Source organism: Sebastes fasciatus, chromosome 20 (genome assembly GCF_043250625.1).
Source record: "Sebastes fasciatus isolate fSebFas1 chromosome 20, fSebFas1.pri, whole genome shotgun sequence".
NCBI lineage: Eukaryota > Metazoa > Chordata > Actinopteri > Perciformes > Sebastidae > Sebastes > Sebastes fasciatus.
Genome location: NC_133814.1, coordinates 14,892,170 through 14,904,904, shown reverse-complemented (window position 1 = coordinate 14,904,904; position 12,735 = coordinate 14,892,170). Strand labels below are relative to the sequence as shown.

At 40.1% G+C, this 12,735-nt stretch overlaps 1 protein-coding gene across 2 annotated transcripts in view; it reads right to left on the bottom strand.

Annotated features, from left to right (window-relative positions):
- Positions 1 to 12,735, bottom strand: part of LOC141758408 (protocadherin-15-like) — a 210,314-nt gene that overhangs the window by 179,733 nt on the left and 17,846 nt on the right. The gene's annotated exons all lie outside the window — the stretch shown is intronic.

Below are 12,735 nucleotides of genomic sequence, written 5' to 3'. Positions count from 1 at the left end.
AGGAACGCTCTCTCTGAAATGACCTGTGATTGGCCAAAGTCTCCCGTTACATGCTAGATTTTTTAAAGTCTGAAAACAGAGCCATGAGGAGGTGCATAAGTCTAGTTTTCTCTCAGAACACTTGAATCACAATATGCTGAAAGGTTATTATGGAATATTTGTCCAATGATGCTAAAAACATTCTTTCTACTGCAGGTTTAAGGATCAAAACAAACATCATAACAACCCAAATAACTACAGATAACGCAGTCATCAACCAACCACCATACCTTCAGTTACCTTAAGCATATTGTTATGAAAATCAAACAATTTTGAAAAAAAGATCCATAATATTAATGCAGTATTTCTTCATGATCCCCAGTTGTTATCATTTTTTTAGCTGGGCCCAATTAGAAAGAAGGTTTCTGACCGTAATTGTGAGACTGTGTGCTGGGCAGAGTCGCCGGCTTATGTTTAATTCCCTGGCAAAGTTCACAAAGCACTGTGGCACACAATAGTAGGCCATGCTGTAAGCGTCAGTAACCAGGATGAAGTGTATTAGGGCTGAAGGCGCTTCTCCTCTGATAGAACTTCAAAAAGTTTTATTCCTCCAGAGAGGAGAGAAAATACACCCGACAAAGAGAGAGCGAGATGCTCGCGCAAAGGAAATGGGGAGGAGAGAATAAGAGAAACATGGAGATGCAGTGGAAACAGAGAAAGGGAGAGGGAGAAAAGTGAACAAGAGGAGAGATGGGGCATGAAGGTAAAAAAAAAAAGAGAGAACAAGAGATTACTTTGGAAAAGAGGAAGAGAAACCAGAGACTGAGACTTTGTCCCAGACAATACCAGACAGACAAAGAGAGAAAAGGAACGAGACAGAGATTGTGACCTGCACTTTAAAGGCCACTGGTTTCATTGAACATCAACAACCTCTCATTGATGTATAGGGATCGCAGGGTAGGGGAGAAAATGAGAAGAGGGCATACTGTAGCTAGGATGACGATAGGATGGAGAGTAGGATAAGACGGAAACAATAGCAATCTGTGGGAGGGAACAAGATTGAAAAGAAAAGAGAAGGGCACTAGAGAGAAAACAAATAAATGAAAAGAGAAACTTTGCAAAAAGGTAAAGGAACAAAACTTTGACCTTAAAACAGAGGAGATATTGATAGAAAATATGTGTCTGTGTGTGTTAAAAATAGTGAAATAAAGAAGCTAAATAACACAATGGAGTGTTAACCCAAAACAATGAGAGAGAGTGAGAGATGTTGACATGCTGTTCACTTCCTCGCTGTTTATGATCAGCCTCCTGTCATTGCATGTGACTGATAAGACCTTGTTACTGTAACTCTAACCGACTGTGTATGCATGTGTGCAGGAAAAGACAACAAATGAAAATATTCCCCTTGTACTGTCATAGCCGACATCTGTCTATTTCTTTTTCTGTCAGTCTGTCTGTGTGCCTGTTTGTGTTGTGTTTGTGCCAGTGTTGTCTGTCTGTCTGTCAGCTTGTTTGTCAATGTCTGTCTGCTTTGCAGAAAGGCATCTTTCACAGCTCCTCTACTGCTGCCAAAACAAGACTAGAAATTTATTCCTTTTTTTTTTTTTTCATTTCAGGCAGATGGCTGCCAGCCTTATGCAGACCGTCTTGCGAGTGTGTGGTTTATTGCCTTGCTCGAGGGTGTTTTGCCAGGACACAGAGCGAGTGAACTGTGACTCTCTGGTTACAGGATGGTCGGTAATGGAGCCATGCCGCTGTACAGCACAAACACTGAGGCAAAAAAAACTGCAAAGTCAGAGTAAAATTTCCATATGTTGATAAGTGGGGCCAGAGGGGGAAAGCATTGGTAGTTGACTTGTTAGTATCATGGATGGATTATAAAAATGACCACAAAGAAATGCTGAATAGCCACAAAGACACATTGTAATGGCCACTAAGAAATGCAAAACAACCAAAAAGAGACACAACATAACCACAGAGACACAAAATGACCACAATGAGACACAAAACAACCACAGAGACACAAAACAACTACAAAGAGACACAAAATGACCACAAAAAGAGACAAAATGACCACAAGGAGACACAAAATAACCATAAAGAGACAAAACATTACCACAAAGATCACAAAACAACCAAAAAGATACAAAAAATTACCACAAAGAGACAAAAAACAACCAAAAAGAGACACAAAATGACCACAAAGAGATGTATAACAACCACAAACAGGCATACAATAACCACAAAGAGACACCAAATTACCACAAAGAGACACAAAACAACCAAAAAGAGACACAAAATGACCACAAAGAGATGTATAACAACCACAAACGGGCATAAAATAACCACAAGGAGACACAAAATGACCACAAGGAGACGCAGAACAACCACAGAGACAAAACAACTACAAAGAGACACAAAATGATCACAAAGAGTCACAAAACACCCACAAAAAGAGACAAAATGACAACAAGGACACACAAAACACCCACAAAGAGACACAACATGACCACAAAGAGATGCAAAACACCCACAAAGAGAAACAAAATGACTACAAAGAGATGTATAACAAACACAAGGAGACACCAAATTACCACAAAGTGACATAAAATTATCAATATACAATTATTAAACATTTTTACTCTATTATTTAACAAATGTGCCCCCCCCCCCTTCTATGCCCCAGTTCCATTCAAAGGTTTTCTAAACCGCCCCTGCTTATTTCTAAATTCTCTTAGACTCTCACTGTTTCTTTTTTGTGTAAATGACAAAACAAGATGCGTAGGCTTTGAAACACAGGATAAGGCAGTGGGCGCCAGCAGTTTGCCAAGTACAAGTAGACAAGTGTCAAGCTAAACATCTTAAATCAGTTTTGTGAGCCTTTAATGCGATAAACAGCTTTCATGACACTGTCAAAATGAAGTAGATGATGCATGTAGGTTAGAGCAAACAGTATTTGCAAACACACACATACCACTGCACATCTGCATCGGGACTAATTCAATTATGTGCAGTTCAATTTTCTGTGTGAACGGCTACTAAACCGGTTTGAACAGGTTTGCAACACGCTGATTACGGACTAAATCTAGCCCAGTTGGCAGTATCAGAGAGCATCATCACATGCACACACTCACACACACACACACACACACACATAGTCGCGTTGACCAGGCTGTCCAATAAGCTAATGATGGGGCACTTTGCTCGCCTTGTTCTGCCAATCTCACAGAGACAGTCAGCACCTGTGAGTGTGAGGCGGCAGCACCCGAAACACCCCAATTTCACTGATTGTACACAAGCACTGAACAGAGAAGAACAGAGAGAGCGAGACAGCAAGTGAGAGATCGGAAGTGAGCGTAAATTATAAAAGAGTTGTTTAAAGTCTCAGGTCTTAATGCTTGCTCATCATCTGGATATCATAAGACTGCAATTCTTCCGTGAGAGAAGGAGTGATGGAGACAAAGCAAGGCAGGTCTGGAGTAGAAACTTTCACAACGACATGGCCATCTGGAATGAAGCTAAGTGGTGAGAAACCTGAGTGGTGTGAAAATGGTTGGCAAACGCCGCTTTGTTTCATGTACGTATCATAACAACGGATTGTATATCCGCCATCCTCGGTCTTTCGATTTCCCTTTTTGAATGATGAATACAGACTACCGCGACCTGTTGGTGTGGAGAGTTATTTCCTCTCACACAGGCGCAGAATGTACGTGCCAACTGGCTGTCGGCTGTAGTCTTTGCGTTGTTTTCGAGTGCAACTTGTCAGCCGAGACAAAGGCGACGTGAGGCGACGCAACAGGGAGCCTTCGCCGCTGCTAGTTCTCTGATGTCAGGTTGGTGTGTCCCCAGCTTTACAGAATATTAAAACCAGACCAGCTCACCACAACTGATGTGATAAACATATGTTGTGTACATATTTTTGTTATAAGGTTTGCAGTTGTGCAAGCTGACCGAGCTGCGTTCAAGTGCCCCTGGTAAGAAAGATCCTTCTTCCAAGAATGGAAGGTGTAAATGCAGTCAAATTAACCTTGTTTGGCCTTATGCGTTCATAACATCGAATGACAACCAACAGCCACCCAAAGTAGAAAAGCATAAGAAAAAATAACATCAACAACACCTCAAAAATAATCTGAATATAAAAATGCAATTAAGTGTTTCCATTATTGGCCAGAGCAAAGAGGACTAAATGTCGGTGTGACAGCAAGGTGTCTTCATGCCCCCTAATATCATAGCATCTTGTCTTTCATTAAAAAGTCCTACATTTTCCTATTATTATTACATCTCCTCATTAAGTTTGTTTTCTTCTACATTGCCGGGTCGTTCAATTGCACTCGAGTTGTAATTTGAATATTTTTCAACAGCTCTTGAAAGCAGCATTAAAGCTGGAAAAACAAAAGTGGCAACATTACGCCACTACACCGCCGTGACAACAAAACTGACACTTGTTGCAATTACTTTACCTGAAGTGCTTCACCAAATAAATGAAGCAATCTGTGGGGATTTGCTCGCATCTGCCTCAAAGGACTTTTATTTTCCGAACGTAATCAGTCTGTTATTGCTGAGTGCAAGGAAGGCACAATAAAACTAACTTTGGCTGCGGAAATAGGTGCATCGATCAGCTGTGCCACCCCAGAAGCAAAAAGAAGGATATGAGAAATATGGGGGCAAGTTTTGTTTTGAACACACACAAGAATTGGCAAAACCAAAGAGCAAGCAGCGAGAGAGATGGGGATAATGGAGAAAGAATGAGAAATTGAAACAAACTGTGAAAAGAAAGAGAAGCAGACTGATGACAAAATAAAAAAAGAGAGGGAGCACATTACCTATCTGCTATTCTGTTATGCAAAAGCACTAAAAAGCGTTGAGGTGTAAAGTTTTATTTGCATATTTTTCAAAAGTGCCATAGTCATGCTAATAAATAATTTAAATAAAAATTCAGCAAGAGTGAAAGGGATTTAAATTAACAGAGAGACACAGAGAGGAGCGGGGGGGGGGTAGAAGGCAGTCGGGTCAGTTGAGGACAATTTAGCAGCATTTCCACTGTATTCGTTCCACTTGGAGGAATTGGCTTCTCATCCACCGAGTCTGCTTTGTCAAATCCTGGAAGGTCTAGTCTCATTTAAGGCCTTTAAATCACATAATCCCTTTCAGCTGAATTCTGTTACTGTTAGAAATACGTTGTAGGGAAAAGCTGGAGCTTCCGCTCCGATTTGATTGGACGGCATATGTGTGGAAACTTGCACCATAATTGAACTCAAGGTTTACATGGTATCAAAATGAAAATCTTATGGAAATCAGGGCTTCTTTAGAGAGTGTGAGAATGTCTCACAAATCTAAAGTAATGTGAAGGTACTTGAATAAAATACTTGAAGAGTACAAGAATCTGCCCAACCTTGTGGGAAAGTGAGGTTATTTTAGTTTTGACTTTTCAATTTCATTTTAGTTTAGTTCGTTTTCAGAGTGTTTAGTTTAAGTTTTACAATAGTTAGAAGTTTGTTTTTCCTAAGGTCAAGTAGAATGTCTCAGAAGTATGTAGCTACTAAGGCTGTCACAATTAACGCGTCAACGCGTCAACGCAAATACGCAAATACGTTTTAACGCCACTAATATCTTTAACACATTAATGCAATCAATCTTTCGGAGGCTTTAAAGCTAGAGTGAAAGTGCTGATATCATATTTAATTATTAAACCTATGGAGGTTGAATAACTCCAAACCTGCGCTAAATTTTGGCGAGGGAAAACGGTCATGGCCATTTTCAAAGGGATGAAAATGGATTTTATGAGTACCCACGAGTCTCCCCTTTACAGACATGCCCACTTTTTTGCAGAAGGGAGAAAACGGAGCGTAGATCCGGCATATTTTCAAATCAAACTCGGTGAAATAAGAGTTTATTTCGACCAAACCGGAGTTTGTGATTGTTGTAAAGACTAACGACGACGGTTTTGAGTTATATTTTGTCTCTGTCAAGTTTGAATAAAGTGTTTTATGATGCTCTGCCGCTAGAACAGCTGATCTCAACATAAACAAATACACGTGGATGATAACGCTGGTTCACTCAATCGTACCTAATATGCAAACGCCCCTATAGTTTCAGTTTTAGTTTGCTATAATAACCCTGGTGGGAAGTGAGAGTGTTGAGGGTGCCGCACTCAGGCTACGTTGCTTTAACACAGGGCTGTTCTTAGTCTGAATCCCGCTTTACACACTCCCCTCTGACACTGAAGGCTTGGGTTAGCATCCATTTCTCATACCAGCAATCAGCATTGGCATTTTTAAAAATGTAACACTGAAGGAAAAAGCATGCATATACTAGTTAGGTGCCGGCTCACAGACATCTGAGAAAGGAAAGCGCCACGCTCATAATTCTTTTATTTCAAAATCTATTTTTTCCTCCTTTTACAACATCTTTAGGTAACATTTACAATACTTTCATCACACTGATGCCCTACTGTATTATAGAACAACTCAACAGGAGTCATGGATTCATTTGTGTGTGAGGAGAGAGAGAATGAGTTTAACATGAATCAGCTGTTTTTAACAAATATGAAGTCATAAATGTATAAGGATAGCTTTCCTATATACACCTATTTGACGTCAATTTACACACAACACACATGCATGAACATCTTCCATATCACTCACTTTGTAGGTAATGGAGCAGGAGCACAGTTAAGCTTTGAGGATCTTTTCCCGTCCTCCATTAAGCCCCGATGACTCATTTCCTGTTCTCTTCCTGAGCAGATCTCTCTGCCAGCAGGTGACGCAACATTAGGAAGATATTCGATACAGGACACAATGGAGCGCACACTCTACGCACGGGTGTGTGTGAGGGCATGCTCGCTCATATGTGTATTCACATGTTGCCACTCACATGCGAGGGAGTGAATAATGAGGCATGCCCCGCGGTTAACATGGTGTAAGTAGGTGTTAACTATGACAGATTGTGCTGCCACTAGTGACCACGGTTGAGCAGTCAGATAGCCTTCACCCCTCCGCTCCGTGATTATTTCACAGTCCCATAATTGTACGGACGGCAATAAATCTCACATCTCATTTCATGCGGTTGATTTCACCTCTAATGTCGTGGCAGCACCAATTTTCAATTTGCCTGATACTCTTTTCTGGAAAACGTCCAGCTAACAATGAGTGAGCTCGTAGCTGTCAGCTGTCACCGCTATGTGCTCTAGCAGGACACACACACATGGACGTGCACTCGCTGTTGTGTTGGTAAGTGGTAAGAAATGAGTTCCAAAATGAGAAATGTCTAGAAAGGTGACACATACTGTACAGCCTATTTGCAGGTGCTGTTACCCCTGTTACCCCCGGTGACCCTTACATTTCAAAGTATACTGAGATATGTTTCCTCAACCGATAAAGTTTTTACTCGTGTTTCCACAAGAGGTGAAAATATAACAAGCGTCACAATGTGTTGGCAATAATACAGGTACACATCTGACTCCAAATCTTAAGGGTAGTATGTTTGCAGGGTCAGGAAATCTGTGCAAAATCTAAATTTTAAGCAATACAATGTATTTTTTTCCCAAAAACTACAAAATTGTGTTCTTTGATTGAGTTTTTATGAAGGCTCAATTTTACTCTTTTTTTAGAGTTGTTCCGATACCGATACCAGTATCTGAAATGCGTCGATACTGCCCAAAATTTGGGATCGGGTATCTGCAAATACACCAGTCTATTCAACAATCCGATACCATTATTTATTAACACAGCAGATGAAATCAACTCGTTTAACCGGAAATCAATTGTTCTTCGCCTCTCCAAAACAGTAGCCTTCACTGTGCTGTCGCCCTGGATGTATCATGACTACTACTGTTTTAGAGCAGCGAAGAAGAACTGATTGCAGGTAGTTTGTCACGTGACGATAGCAAACAACAACAGTGCGTAGCTAGTGGCGAGTGTAACGGTAACGGCAAAGAGTATAGAAGCAAAAAGACGAAACTGGTGTGTTTTTTTACAACAACCGCAGCCGCCATTTTGGACTGAAAATATTTATAATATTATATTGTTCAACACAGGCCATTTCGGTAGAATATGAAAATGTAATAGAAATAATTTTGTTTTGCTTTTGTACGGCACTTTGAAGGTGGACGTTTTACTGCCATCTGGGTCTAGCTTCAGCCCAAAATGTCGGAAGCGTGGCTTTGCTGCTGGGCGATGATGTTGCATCTCATTTCAACGATGAGATAAATTCAACAAAGATAGTCCAAAAGCATCGAAGACATTATATCTATCACACTGGTATCAGATTGGTACTCGGTATTGGCCGATACTGCAAGTTCAGGTATTGGAATCAGCATTAGGAAGGAAAAATGGTATTAGAACATCTATACTCTTTTTTGGACCAATTATTAGTATAGCTATGAAAAGTGTGTACAATTGTGTGTAGTACGAACTATCAAACACTAAAAAAATATGACATGGTATTGATATGTGATATTCTGAATTAATTAATTACAGCAGTTTCTGCTGTGAGATTCAAGTCTGAAAAGTAAGAGTAATGTTTGGCATCTCGAAACTGCCGAACCAAACATTTATAGCAGGTGTTACAAATTTAATATGAAGCATGATTCTGCACCTGTGCGTCATATTTTTTTTGCCTAAAATGTATTCAAAACTGATTTTGGTGAAGAGTTTAGGAGAGAAATTGACATTCCCAGAGCAGCCACCGTATTTTCTGGCTTAAAAATTGGGAGGAAACCCAAAGACATCCAGCAAGTGGTGCGTTTGTCCAATCAGGTGTAAGAATTGTTCATATTGATGTCTGACGGAAGGGAAATAGTGTCAGTCATTTATTGTGGGAGTTACTTGGAATGACATCTGTGCTGAGCAAATGTCTAGTGAGCCCTGACAGACCAAGATGATGGAAAAATGTGGGCAGCAGTTTTGACACTAGGAAAAAATCTCTATCTAAAAAAAATCTATTGAGGGGGACAATTTCACTTGTGTTTAAGTGTTTATTTCAAATTTCAAACATACCTAATTTTATGTAGAGATTGAACCTTGCAATTTAGTATTGCACACAAGACAGTTTTAAAGAACAAAGCTAAAATGTGTGCAGCAGAGGCAGAGTTATCCTGAATCTTAGTTCCTAGTTCCAGAAACATTGGATCCTACAATTCCCATAATGCAACTTCGTCCGAAATCGCATACTCAATATGTGTGCTATTGTTCAACATACTTTTGTGTTAATAAACAGTAGCACGTATCTTTTCGGACACTCTGGGCAGTATTTTACGTCGTCACTTCCTGACAGCCTCCCTGTCGGTTGGAGACGGGTAACCATGGTAACCTGTGCCAACCTTGTGTGACCAAAACGACGGTTTGTGAGAATCAAAGTCTGAATTAATTTAAAATATATATGGACACTAGCAAAGTGAAATATTACAGTTAAATTGAAGTGTTATTGATGTTACAGAGCTGTCCGTCAACATCCATTATTTGCCACTGAGTGAAGCTTATTCAAAGCCACCATAGACATTATACAGTTTTTGCAGGCTTTGTACCCTCTGTAACTATTAAATTGACTTTGACATGTGCAGCACCCCTTAAACTATTATGCATTTTCTTTCAATTTCCAACCATCCACACCATTTAAGTAATGGACACATTTATCCGATTCCTGCGAGCACCTGACCAGGAATGCAACACTACCATTAGCAGCTGCTACCAGAGCACTCTTCATTCTCTGTGAATTAACTCCATAAAAACGTCAGACTTAGAAAATCTGCTTCTGCCAGCCTAGTGAACTAATTCTTATCCTCACTATGCAGGCCCGACATACTGCCCTGGAACAGGCGGCAGGGCTTGCACGCAGCTCAGAGTTGCCAACACCACTTAAATGTTGTCGTCTGACTTTTGGCTGCAACTCTGCTGATCCAATGATCTGCAGGGCACCGGTCGGCACGCACAGGGCCGGTGGATACAGTTCACCTTTAACCTTAATCCTACCCACTGGGGTCTCTGCAGACCACACAGGTATACATTTTCTGTCATATCTCACAGGTGCTTTATTCTGTCATTCCAATTTTTCATGACTTTGTCGATCAATTTGTTCCAATGACTTCATATCATTGTTTTTTGTTTGTTTTAATTAGCGATTTAAAAAAAATACCAATATACTGGGGTCCAAAGGGACACCAGTCAAAAGCACCCAATTCTGCCTTTACAGTTTAATTAGATGGAACTATTTATTGAGTTCATGTTTGCCATGGGTCCTAATTTAAAGTATCAAGCACTATCAGCGGGGTAAATAACTTATATTGCCAAGAATTGAAAGTCAATTGTTCGTTCCATTGCAACATCAGCGCCCAAAAGCAAAGCTACGCTTCTGCTTTTATCATACTTTTGGACATAAACACCGGTCTCCTGGTTGAAAGTCCTGTGTTTGTTTTGCAAAATATGCAAATGACCTTTCATAAAATAATATCTGTTATTCAGTTTTTTCCTGATGACATTAATTACATAACTAATAATGTTTTGAAAAGAAATAAGTTAACATTTTGCCATGATGGTTGTTTTTTTTACAGTAGTTTGGTTGTCCTTGTATGTTGAATATGTTGGTAGGATGATGGTTAAAGACTTGAGTCACGATTTGATAAACCAATAAAGGAGTGAATAAAGGAATCAACAAATGCACAAATGAATGACCTGCTTCATAGAGTTCATGGGCATTCTAAGGAAAAGCAGCACAGAAACTCTTGCCCTCTTCAAAACACTTCAAACCTGACAGCTTTGTTAAATATTAATGACAGTGGGGAGACGGAAGAATGGAAAGGGAGAGAACATACTGGGAGAATAATTGATGAAGGAGTGAAAATAATTGGTCGTAAAGTTGTCTTTCTTTGAGTAGTAGTGGTTTTATGTTCTGGGGAAGGGAGCAAGAGAACATACTGAGGGGAGAAGACCGAGTGCAAGAAAGACAGAAAGAAGAGGAACGAGAGAAAATGGAGAGGAGGGAATATGACGAAGAAGTGACATTAACAAGAGATACGGCTGTGATTTCAATTTCCTTTTTAGCCTCTGTCCAGTCGGCATGTTAATCCTTACAAATCCCACACTTGTCACTGACATACAGCATATCAACTGGAAATATGTTTTCTACATCAAAGTTAAGTTCTTACTGCCTTAAAAAAATGTACTATGTCCTTATCTCATAAACCACTATGAAAACAAAGCCAACATTGTCCTACTTTGACATGACACAGCTGACAAAGCTGTTCAGACAACGGTCTACTGATCCTAATCAAATCTTGCTGCTTGTCTAGGATTCAGCTTGATGTGTAGTCGTGCTATATTGTTTGTGCAAGAAAATTGTGAATTCGTCCCAGTTAGAGAGACTCATTTCATATGTAAAACTAATACAAATCCTTAAAAAGTGTCTTCAGTCTGGGATGTGAGAAACACCTGCCAATGTTGGTGTTAAATGAAAAGACTAAAAGTCTATAGCCTAAAGCTAGTGGCTCTGTCAGGCTTTACATATAGTGGTGCTTTGAGCTTTTGAGCTAAACGCTAACAGCTAACAGGCTGATGTTAAGCAGGTATATCATGTTTACCATGTTAACATCTCAGTTCAGTGAGAAGTTGATTTACCTAAAAAAAAAAAATATCCGCTGATTTACAGACGTCTCTTTCCTAATGTAAGTCTATGGGAAAAAGTATTTTTGGGCCCAATGGCATAAAGTGACAGACACGGAAGTTGTCGTAACGCCGTTTGGCCACTACGGAAATTTGCTTCACAGCCTGGCGCTCTTCCTTGGGGCTTGTTAGCTCTGCTGCTGGGCACTGATGTTGCAATGGAGAGCCGCTGGCTCAGCTGTCGCCATGTCGACAGCCACGCAAATGCAATAAAAATGCACCCAATCTTGCATTTAGCACCTTTAATGCTACTTCGCAAATGTTAGCTAAATCAACTTTTCAGGACGATCACTTGAATAGCCCTTATTTAATTCATTAGGTCCTAAAAGTTGTAAAATTAACAGAGTTATTTCCCTTCCTCCGTTCATGTGAATGAGCCCCAGACCGAGGCCGGACCGCGGGCTGGGAGGCGGTGTGAAAGGAAACACTACTGCGCCTGCTCTATGGGCCCAATGGATGCAGAAGATTGCCGGAAGATCCGGGTACTTTATCACTCTGCAGTCGAGCCATTTTGTCTTCATGCGCCACTGAGCAACTCTCATAGGAATGAATGAGAGCTTGCCTACAACGCTGTACCCAGTTCTCTTTATACATCCATGAGAGCTACGCTTCCGCCATTTTGGACTGAAAGCGATTACCAGACGCCAGTTAAATGTCCACGTACAAAATGCTGTAGAAAAAATAAAACAAAATTATTTATATTCTATTGTCATATTTAAAGTCGCTACCGAAATGGCCAGTGTTGAACAATAAAAAATATTATAAATATGCATACTATTGTTAATATTTACTTACTTTTTTGTGTATTAAACTTTTTTGCTCAGCCACTTGCCAGAGGAGCATAAAGTCGAGCGATGGACATAAATGGAAGTTAGAAAAATCCAGCAGACAGATTTTGAGAGCAATCTCAAACTTTTTCATGTCAAGGACTTCCAAAATCGATGTCCAATAGACCACAGACCATGGATGTATAAGAGGTTATGCCCTGTGCTTTTGCCCTGCGTGGTAGTAAATAGCCTACAACTACATTCAATTATGTTTGTGTCATGCTACTATCACTACTAGCTACTGGTGTATCATAAGATAGTAAAAGTGATGAATA